The sequence below is a fragment of the Lissotriton vulgaris genome, chromosome 10 (assembly GCF_964263255.1).
Source record: "Lissotriton vulgaris chromosome 10, aLisVul1.2, whole genome shotgun sequence".
NCBI lineage: Eukaryota > Metazoa > Chordata > Amphibia > Caudata > Salamandridae > Lissotriton > Lissotriton vulgaris.
In genome coordinates, this window is record NC_141698.1 from 619,916,879 (window position 1) to 619,929,415 (window position 12,537).

The window sequence follows — 12,537 nt, forward strand, 5'->3', positions numbered from 1 at the left end:
CTGAGAAATTTAACAGCCCTTTCAGGTTTTATAATCTGCATGACAAATTGTGTTTACGGCTCTATGTTTTACCCAGATCTGTATATAGCATACATCGGTCTGGAGCTGTCAGATTGTCTATACCTGGATAGTGTGTGTAACTGGCTAAAACTGGCCATGTTGCTCCTTCATTGCTAAGGGGACCTAGTCTAACATCAAGTTAGTGGTGTTTCTTGTGCTTTATAAGCTGTGTAGTTGTTAGAGCAGTGTATGTTTGAAAAAGCCTGGAATTTGTATTAGCTGCTGGGACTGTAACCCATGAATAGAATACCTCAGTCTTAAATACTTAATGGGCCTCAACCACAAAGGTAATGTTACCACCTGTCTGGGGTAGTCCACATTGTAGCAGCATTTGTGTAACTGAATGCCTGCAGTTCACTGGTATATTTATTACTATGCATTCATCCATATGAATATGTGGAATCAGAGGTGGTACCTTTATGGGGAAATTGGGGTAATCAAGGCTAACAACCTACAGCCACTATATATATATATATATATATATATATATATATATATATATATATATATATATATATATATATATATATAACCTACTGGCCATAGCCAGTAGGTATATATAGTTAGGACCTAGTTACCATAGGAAATGCGGAACATTCTTTTGGGAATAACTTTGGCGCCCATTGAGGGACATTCTGACAAGGCTACAGCTCAAACGGCTGAACGGAATTACACCAGATTTGGCAAAATGGTAGGGACTGGTATGGAGCCGTGCTTTTTGTATGTTTGGTTTAAATCCCTCCAGTAGTTTATGAGAAAATTGAATGTGAAATTGAGTCCAATGCAATTTTCCGTTTTACCTTTAGACACAGCTACAGTCCGAACGGCTGAATGGCATTACTGCAAATTTGGCAAAATTGTAGAGCCTGGTATGCAGAAGTGCCTTTTGTATAGTTGGTGAAAATCCCTCCAGTAATTGTTGAGAAAATCGTCTTTTTTCAAATTATATATCTATGGGCGGGACACGGTGCACGCACGGGCATGCTCCGCCCTTGCACTGTCCTTGCACGTGCGCGGACCTTTGCGTGCGCGTGCGGAATTCTGTTGGACGTCTGTCAACATTCCAGTCAGTCAAAATGAGGAAGTGTTGTCAGCCATCTTGTTTTTGTGGCAGATGAGAGTGGTTGTAAACAGAAGTGTAATAGTTGACAAGGAGGTAGGGTAGAGATTCCTGAGCCCCCTACGTTTTGTCATGGGGTCTGTAAATTGCGGGGTCCGCGCACCGTGCGCAGACCGCGGCTCAAAAAGACAAAAAAGAAATACATTAAAATAACAAGTATCAGTGTTTAGATGTTGATTGAGTGCAACATCGAGTGATGACTCTTTTACCTTTGGGTTTTGGTAGGTGTTTTGTGGAAAATTAGTATGATAATTGGTATAGAGCATTGGGGGTAGGTTGAAGATTATGTGAGTTTGAATGTGTTGATAATTTGAACCAATTAAAATTTTACTTTGGTTTTGATTTTGTGTGTGATGATATGTGATTGGCTGGGTATTTGAATATGTATGAAACATGAGAGGGAAACACAGCCATTTTGAGATTTTAGTGTTTGAGGTATACTTCTGCGGTGTGAGATTGAGACAGATTTTACTGTACAACAGTTTTCTAGAAGGTGAGTTGGTAATTTGTAAGGAGAACTCTGTTGTTCACTTTAATTAAGTTAATAGGAAGAATGTTTTCTGTTAGTTATTTAATGTTTTTCTGTTACACTTATGGATTGAGTAGGGCAACATCAGATGGAGTGCTTTATATTTCTAATTCTTGTTTCATACTATACACTGTCCAGGGAAATACAGCCATTTTGTGACTATAGTGTCTGAGGTACTTTTATGTGGAATTTTTGGTGTTCAATTTCTGGTGTGTGTTTTACACAGTAGTAACTCTTCTTATAGAATTTAATAGTTTTTCTCTACCCTATCTCACTCTTACCCTGCAACATCTCACTGTCTTTCTCTTTCTTTTAATAGTACACTAATTTCCATAATGGCTGAAAACGAAGTGTCATTTGACATCGAAATCACAGCAACTTTATTGATTGCATAGATGAACCAAATCATGAAGAACCTGAAGGAGAATTTTTGGATGAAACACTGGACATGGAATTATTGGAGTGTGTAGACATTGTTGAGTTGGATGAATCATTTCAAGATACTTTGATGGATGAAATTTCTGATGAGGAAATGCTCCAAGTTCTTTTAGATTTTGAAAATTCTGAAAATAAATATTTATTAATGAAACATTTGTTATAATTTTTATACTTATTTAAATGTAATTTATGAGGCAGTAGTAAAGTGATACAATTTTGTGTTCTTCATGTCCTGCATCCTTTCTTTTACTGACTGTCTCTGATTCACTAATTTACAACATAAGTAAGTATATAGAATAGCAAGTGTGTTTCACCCGAGTAGGAACTCATGGCCTCCTGCGCCAATTCTGACCACACATTGAGAAAGGAAGGAATCATGTGAACACATCTGTTTCTGCTTTCCTGAAAGACTACAGTATAGATTCAATATACCATAATAACTTGTATTACAACCTTCAAGGTATCTACAGAAGAGACGATGTCCATTTAAAAAAAAAAAAAATCCAATAGGTCCGCTCACTGTGAGTGCTCGGTGCATGTACGGTGCGCGAACCCTTTTGCCGCCATTTTGTGGTTTCAGAAGAGAGTGAAAAATATAACTTAAAAACATGGGAAAGGGGTAGGGTAGACTGTCCCTGACCCCTTAGGTCTTCTCAGGGGGTTCTTCAAGGACTCCTAAGGTTAAAAATATTGTTTAATTTTTTTAAAATACCAGAAAACACGATAGGTCCGCGCACAGGGAGTGCTCAGTGAGTGCTCGGTGCGCGGACCTCAGTAAAAATTATTTAAAAAAATTAAGTTAAAAATCATATTTGAGTGTATACATGTTAGTTGGCTCTAAAAAGAGCCGTTGTGTTCATTGTGTTTTTTTTGGTATCTACAAGTAAGTACCAATGCAGAGTCTGATGTTACAGAGAAAGACTTTGTTTCCTTCATCGGTGAAATGTACACCATCTGTCCTATAGATGCCTTGCATGTTGTAACGCAAGTTGTTGTGGTATATACAACCCATTCCATAGTCTCTCATGTATGCAGAAACAGATTTATTTACATGTTTCCTTGCTTTCTCAATCTGCGGACAAAATTGATTGGACCAATTCCATTTTTGCCTTTGCCATATATTGAAATAGACAAAGGCAGTTTGAGGAAAAAGTGACATCAATTGTCCAAAGATGTCATTCAATAGCATTTCCAGACCAACCCCAGTCAAAGTGCATAAGTCATTTCCACCACAGTGCACAATTATGAGGTCAGGATGTGGGAGATGCATGAAGGATTTCACCAATGGTATCAATTTGTGACATCTCAATCCTCTCTGGCCAATCCATAAAATATCCACATTTGGTAAATCAAGGTTTAAAATTCCTCTGTTTATTGCATACCTTTTAGACCAGAATATAAAGCTGTGTCCTACAAACCATACTGAAAGCATGTTCAAGACAGGTCTGGTTGTACTCAGATGAGGGCTTTAAATGAAATGGCAGTTGGAAAGCTTGCAGGTTAGAAATAAAAGAGGAGGATATTCACTGCACTTGAAGCTGAAGAAATGATTGGTGCTTTCTGAAAATGCAAAAGAGCATATTAGGGTGCATAGTTTTGTTTTTTAAAAGAAGCAATTTTAATGGTTCAGAAAAGGTCATTGAAAGGAACATTGCACGTGATTAGCTGTTATATTGAAAGCTCTAACAACCGTGATGGATTCATTTGCAACATAGTATGATGAACTTTTAAACTCTGTTCTATCTTAGGTGGGAGTTACCATGGTAACTGGCTGAATGAGCAGTAGGGGGATGGGTGAATATTATGTGAGTTTGAAAGTGTGGAAATGTAGAACCAATTGAAATGTTAGTTTAGTTTTGAAATAGTGTGGGAAGACATTTCATTGGTTATGAGCAGAAATAAGTGAGAAGAATGAGTGGGAAACTGCCATTTCTGTTTCCAGTGTCTGAGCTGCAGTTCAGGGATTGTGCTTAAGAAAATTTGGTGTGTGAAATGTAGAACCAATTGAAATGTTAGTTTAGTTTTGAAATAGTGTGGGAAGACATTTCATTGGTTATGAGCAGAAATAAGTGAGAAGAATGAGTGGGAAACTGCCATTTCTGTTTCCAGTGTCTGAGCTGCAGTTCAGGGATTGTGCTTAAGAAAATTTGGTGTGTGTTTCACACTGTTCTACATTTTCAAAAGCGATTTTAAAGGTGAGTAATATAGAGAGAGTGCTGTTTGCAGTATTTGGAAGCATAACAAGCATATTGGACTTCATTACTGTTGTATTTTGAAAATGAGTCAGGTTTCTGCATTGTAGTGAAGTGCACATTTAAATGGGTTGTGCTCTGTGTGTAAAATGATTTTCCATGCTAAATGTTTTTTGATAAAATGTGTGGCTTAAAGATTTTTGGCAAGGGTCACACTGTGTAAATATGCCCCTCTTTATCTTATATTCCATCTCAAATGATGCCATTAATGAAATCCTTTATGCATCTCCCACACCATTTCATAAGGTTTTCTATCTGCTATTCTTATCCCTCTCCATACATTCACTGCTTCCACCCTTATTAAAGGTTGCACAACGCGCTTGTAAAAAAGGAGCATATTTACAAGTCAAATTAAACTATTAGCACTCTCTCTGTACCAGCATTGAATTTAGGTATGATAAACACTTTAAAAAGAAGTCTACCCTGTAAGCTGAAAGATACAAATTGTTAGCACACATAGCTAACATTATGGAAAAAGATGACAATATAATTCCTTAATTCACATACACACTCAGTGTGTCCCTTGTCAAAAATCTTAAAGCTAGACATTTCAACAAAAAACATTTAGTATGGTAACTCGTTTTAGACACAGAAAGTGAGATGAGACACACACACAAACAGGCAGATGGTCTAGGCAGAGATTGAGATAACACACACATACAAACAGAGAGATGGTGGAAGGAGAGAGTGAGATGAAGCATGGAAAGACGGAGATGGTGCAGGCAGAGAGTGATATGAGACACACAGAGAGAGATGTGAACTAGTGTTTATATTGTATAGTTAATGTAATTGCTAAGTGCTTTGTTGGTAGTGGTCTATAATATGTCATATTTTTCTTTTCAACATATTGTAAATATCTACAGAGTCATAATAGATAATGCCTACCAAGAACCGCAAACAAAGACTTTATAAGCAAGTTTTATCAATCAAGAGGACTCAATTAGAAGATTCATCCAGAAGACAATCTTCAGAGAAAAGAAACAATGCTCCTGGTAATGCACCTGTGCTTCCTGTTTTTTCCAGGACAACTTGAATGGACTCTTGTGTAAAGGTTATTAGTTTCTGGCAACAAATGCATTACATCATCACATTTTTAGGTTCAGGTGGGATATTTGCAACCATTGATGCTTGTATTGGTGGTGCTGTTGCTTCAGAAGAAGTGCTGGGAGTAGAGCTGTGCTCCTCTGATGATATTTTTATTACAGCTTTACTCCAATTGTTTGGGTGTATATTCTGGACATGGCATTCCATGCTATAAGTTCCAAAGCTGTACTATTTCTGTGGATTCCCTCTTGAAAGAACTGTCTGACAGATTTTACATGTGAAAAAAGGCGCATTTACCTTTTTCTCTCTTTCTGTTTTTTTTTCAAATTTCCGTACTATGGACTCTCTCTGTATTCTAGGGGTTTCAGGAACAAACTCTTCTGAAGATGAAGTAGATGAATGAACTTTTTACACAAAATAAATGTATCTGTGGTTCCTGTTCTTCTGCAAAATACAATGGACAGTTGTCTGAAGACTACCAATTTATTGCAATGTATGCATTGCATCATTACATTTTTCAGTTCTGGCTGAATGTTCGCCACCATTGAAGATGGCATTGGTGTTACTCTGGTTCTTGCTGTAGAAGAGTCCTGCTCCTGACATCTTTGCACCACAGTTCTACTCCAATTGTTGGGGTGTATATTTTTTACATGGCGTTCCATGCTGAGGGTTCTGAATGAATATTTCTTAATAGGATTTCCTCTAGATAACACTGTGTCACAGATCTTGCAGGTGACCAGTGGTGCATTTACTTTCTTCTGATGTTCTGGAAAGCTGAAAAACTTCCAGACTAGAAAAAAGGTGTTGCTTCTCTCAAAGCCAAAGAAGAATGATCAAATGGGAGGAGTATTTCAAGATTTAGAGTTGGAAGTATTATAAACCAATAACATCTTTTGTTATAAAGTTATATATGTTTTTTAAAAGTTGCTTAAATAAAGTTATATATGTTGTTTAAAAGTTGCTTAAATAAAGTTATATATGTTGTTTAAAAATTAAAATAAACATGTTCTTTATTATCCCAGATAATGTGTACTTTTATATTGTACAATGAATATGGAGATACAACGATAAAACCTTCGGGTGTAAAAAATGAATTGCTGTGTACATGCACATTTGTGCATGTACATTTGTGCCATGTGGCAGGCATACATGTCGTAAGACCATGTATGTGTGTGACATGGCACACAAGTCAGAATCAGGGGTGGAACAGGCTGTCAAAGTGATAACCTGTCCCCTTTGACAATTCGGTTATTTTACCGAATCTGTATTTACTGATTCAGTAATTGCCATTGATTCCTATTGGCCTCAAGCCCCATAGGAATCAATGGTAATTACTGAATTGGTAAATACCGATTCGGTAAAATGACTGAATTAAACAGATTCGGTAATTTCAAAAGACAAATTACCTATATCCCATTTACTTACTCCTAAATATTGAAGTGGTATGATTTGGGACGCGATGTTGATAGGCAATTGCCAGTCGGTAACGGCTGAATTTGGCCGTTGCTGACCAGTAAATGCCTTTTCCTATGTAGGAGGCATTTATTTACAGATTTGGTATTTTTACAGATTCTGTCTTTACCGAATCGGTAAAATTACCGAATCGGTAAATACAGACTTGGTAAAAATACCAAATCTGTCAATTATAATGTAGGTAGCACTGTTGACAGAGTTAGAGGCGTCTAAGAATTTGTTATTTACCACCCAATACAATTGTATGGTAAATAAGGAATTCATGTGTACATGCACATCTGTGCATGTACACCTGTGCCATGTGGGACACATACATGCCCTAAGGGCATGTATTTGTATCACATTGCACACAAGCCAAAAACAGGGGTGCTACAGGGTATCAAAGTGACACTCTGTTCCCCCTGGCAGGATTCAGTATTTACTGATTCGGTAATTACCGAATTGGTATTTGCCATTGATTCCTATGGGCTTTAAGGTCCAAAGGAATCAATGGCAAATGCAGATTCTGTAATTATCGAATCGGTAATTACTGAATTTTACAGAATCGGTAATTAATTTGGTAAAAATACCTATATCCCCATTGCCAGTTCTTAAATACTGAATCGGTATGATTCAGTATTTAAGAAGTGGTAATCTGGGATTACCTACATCGGGCCCTCGTTATTTATGAGTAGGTAAATCAAGATTATGTACATCTGGCCCATTGAGTTGTAACATATTTATATACATATTTTACATTTCAGTGCTTTGGAAGTAGTACAGTATACTATAGGTAAACACCTTATAGGTTTATGCTGTACCACATCCTTATAGTTTTGCACTTTGATATTCACTATGACAAACTTTTACATACAAACATAGAAATGTAGTTCTTTCTTTAACCAGTAGAGGTAGTTCTAAAAAGAACTGTTTTTTGTTGTTGTTTTGCTTGAAAAACATAGAAAAATGAACTTTTTACACAAAATAATTGTTCAACAGGAACAAACTATGAAATTGAAAGAAAAAAATTATTTGCTGCATCTGTGGTTCCTGTTCTTCTGTAAAATTGCTTCAATGGACTGTTGTCCGAAGGATACTAATTTACTGCAATGTATGCATTGCATCATTAAATTTTTCAGTTCTGGCTGAATGTTCGCCACCATTGAAGATGGCATTGGTGGTACTCCGGTTGTTGCTGAAGATGTACTAGGAGAAGAGTCCTCCTCCTGAGATCTTGCCCCCACAGCTCTACTCCAATTGGTGGGGTGTATATTTTTTACATGGCGTTCCATGCTGTGAGTTCCAAATGAACATTTCTTATTTGGATTTCCTCTTGATAACACTGTGTCACAGATCTTGCAGGTGACCAGTGGTGCATTTACCTTCTTTTGATGTTCTGGTATGCTGAAAAATTTCCAGACTATGGACACCTTCTTCTTACCTGGGTGAGGGTCCTTTTCAACAAAATCATCATTAGAAGAATGGTCAGACTCTGGATGTTCAGCCAGTATTTTTCTGTGGCTAGGAGCTGTAGAAAAAAGGTGTTGCTTCTCTGAAAGCCAAAGAAGAATGATGAACATGGGAGGGGTCTTTAACATTTGGATTAGGAAGTATTATAAACCAATTAAATCTTTTCTTTTGAGGTCACATGGTTGGAGGTAAGCTTACAGAGCGCTTACGTTGCGTTTACTGAGCGCTTACGTAAGCTTATGTTGCGTTTACGCTCTATTTATGGAGCGCTGACGTCATCTTACGATGCGTTTACGTATTACGCACCCCTGCAAGATTTATAATTGCCTAAAGTTATATATGGTCTTTAAAATTTTAAACTAACATGTTCTTTATTATCCCAGATAATGTGTACCTTTATATTGTGTAATGAATAAGAAAATATAACGATTTAAAGTTTATAAAACTTTCGGTGGTAAGAGCTCGAAGCTTTCACGATGCGCGGACGGAGCTCTTACGTTGCGTGCAAGTGTGACCTACCCTCGCGAGAATTGTTACTACTTTAAAAAGTAATATACTGTTGTTAAAAGTTAAAAAAAAACATTTTCAACATTAAAGCAGATATTGTCTACCTTTAAAATCTACTTTAAAAATGTAGATATTATGCTTTAGAAACTTAAAAAATTTGCCCGGGTAAGAGCTCAGAGCATTTACGGTGCGCGGACCTTGTAATCATATAAAAAAAAACGTGAAAATAAAAATTATATATATATTATATAAAATATATATATTCACTGAAAAAACCATAGGTTTCAGGTCATATATAGTTAGGTATTAGCATTTAAAAAACCTTGCAAATTCACTGAAAAAACCATAGGTTTCAGGTCATTTATAGTTAGGAATTAGCATTTAAAAAACCTTGCAAATTCATTGAAAAAACCATAGGTTTCAGGTCATATATAGTTAGGAATTAGCATATAAAAAACTTTTGAAATTCACTGAAAAAACCATAGGTTTCAGGCTTTATATAGTTAGGAATTAGCATTTAAAAAACCATTGAAATTGCTCCTATATAGTTAGTTGTACTAACTATATTTCGCGCACCCACAAACCACTGCTGATGATGTCACATATTACATCATTCATGACATGGTCAGTGACATCACTGATGACATCACTGATGACATCTCAAATGACATCACTGATGACATCACTGATGACATCTCAATTGACATCACTGATCACATCACTGATGATATCATTCATGTGATAATACGATGCACCTCTTCACACTCTAATATAACCTTTGATACACCCGTGTTAAACACAGACTACCATTCTTGAAACCATTGACACACCAATACCAGTTACTACATACGCATACACTGATTGCTAGGTCTATACACACATCCAATCATTTACCCATAGAATCACTCATACATACAGTCACTCATCAATACAACACTATCATCTGCACTCAAACACCTATACAGACACTCACACTCTGCCACTCATCCATGGAGTTACTCACACATATAGTCAGTCATGCAAAGAATCAATCACACTTTCATTTCCTCAACTATACAGTCATACACACAACACCTTACTTATTCAAACATATACTAACACATACTTTGTTATAGAATTACTGTTGGTACTTGCGCTTATTGCTTTAACCAGTATCTCCAATGTTTCGATCCTGGCTGTTCTTAAGCCTTTGTTTCTAATTTGTTGTCTAGATACTGGATCTGAGTTGATTTTGATTTGGTACGGAACAATAATCATGGAGTAGAGCCACGCGAACTGAGCTACTTAGCGCCTATCACATCATCAATGCGAGGGACTAGTAAGTCCCTTTGCCCCGATAGTTTGGGGGGGTTAGAGGGGGTGGGTGGGCTCAGGTTGAGCTCAGGGAGGGTAGGGTGGGGAAACGGGGTTGCAAACAAAATCAGAAATTGTCTTAATTTGTCTATTTGGAAATTTTTTCTCGCTTTCATTTGTTCTCCAAATGTCTATGATATACTGAGATATAAGATGTATTGCTGAATTGTACCGATTTACATGTTTCCCATCTCGACTTTATATAGGCTGTGCTTCGGGGGGAAAACGAAAAAAAATCACTTAAATGGAGAAATTACTAATATGTTCATGGAATATCTGTGGGCTAAATAATAAAAAAAAAGGGGAGTTGCTGCACAAATCATACAGACTATGAAACTCGATATCTTATGTATTCAAGAATCACATATTATGTGGAATGATAGACGGCTGTATGAAGATCTGGGTATGAATTTAGTAGTATGTACATCTCGAGGGACAACGACAAAAGGAGTGACAATTTTATCTAGAAAAGGTTTGGGGAATCTGATCCGGAGTAAGGCAGATCAATATGGTAGATAGGCAATTGCTGAAGTTAAAATTAATAGTAAAGTTTTGACTTTTTGTGCCATATATGCCCCAAATTCAGATGATCCAACCATATTGAACTCTTTAAATTTAGAATTAGCTAATTGGGCTCCATCGCTAATATTATGTGGAGATCTAAATTTTCATTTAGACCCTAATTTGAATATATATGTGACGCCTTTTATTATCAAGGGGCAAAAAAAAAATCATTTAAAGCTCTTTGTTCTTTGATAATAGATCATGGTCTATTCGACGTAGTTCATGAAAAAAAATTATCATCACCCGGGTTTACATTCTTCTCTTTTTCCCATAAAAAGTTTGTACGCCTTGACTACTTCTTTATTAAGAAGGCACTACTCTGCGCCACTAGATTTGACCTATACCCACGTATAATCTTGAATCATAATCCAATAGTGATTGAAATTAAAACTAACATATCAATTTCTCATGTGAGGCCCTGGACTTTTGATCGTAAATTATTAGCCGACTCTGAGTACTTAGATATGATGGCAAAATGGATAAAATAATTTTTTGACAATAATAGAGGAACAGCCTCTGTCTAGATTGTATGGGACGCTTTTAAAGCTTGGATTAGAGGAGAGTCACTATCGTATGTTATCAAGAAACAAAAAATTATTTGTGAAAAGTTAGATCAAATTACTAACAGCAATTGCCCAAAAGCAACCAACATCAGATATTGAAACAAATCTAGTGATTCATAAAGCTGGCTTATACGAATCTTATGCGTCTAAATTGGCGGAACAGATAGTAACCTTTAGATCTCAATTATATGAGATGGCTGAAAATGCAGGGAAAATTCTTGCAAAGAGAACTAGGCAAAAAGAAGTGTTGAATACCATAGACTCAATACAGGACGAAACAGGGCAGATACATAATAAACCTGAATCAATTCTTGAAGTTTTTCGCCAATTCTACCTTAAACTATATCAATATGATGATGACTCTTATTCTTCAGAACAGTGTATGAACTTCGCCAGGGTAAATGCTTTACCATCTCTGTCTAATGACCATAAATCAGCCCTAGAAACAGAAATTACTTGGGAAGAAACTGAAAATGCATTAACATTGCTAGCAATAGGTAAAGCAACGGGACCTGACAGTATCCCATTGGAATTTTACAAGATTTTTAGGAACATCATAGAACAAGATATACTTATCACCTTTCATGAGGCACAGAGAGGTTTCCCACCGGAGTTCTGGGCCCAATCCGTAATAATGACATTTCTAAAAAAGGATAAGGACCCATTAAACCCTGCATCATATAGGCCAATATCATTAATGAACACCGATAGTAAGGTATATTCAAAAATACTAGCTACACGACTGTCAAAAATAATATCCACAATTGTGTCCCGATGGCAACATGGGTTTATCCCAAATAGAGACACAGCAGACCATATTCGGAGAGTTATTGCCATGATGGACTGGGCAGAGGGTACCAAAACATCAATTGGGATCACCCTATTGGATGCCGAAAAAGCATTCGATAGGGTGGCATGGCCCTATCTTTGGGATCTGCTGGTTATAAAGGGCTTTGGTCCAGGAATAGTAACCGCCTATAAGGCTCTGTACAAAAACCCGATCTCAGCTGTAAAAATAGGGGCCACTAAATCTGCCCTATTCCCTATCCAATGAGGAACCCATCAGGGATGCCCTTCTTCCCCTCTCCTTTTTGCTATTTACATTGACATCTTTCTCAATCAATTAAATCAAGATGAGTATATAATCCCGGTGGAGTTGGGCGGTGTCACCTATAGAGCTCTTGC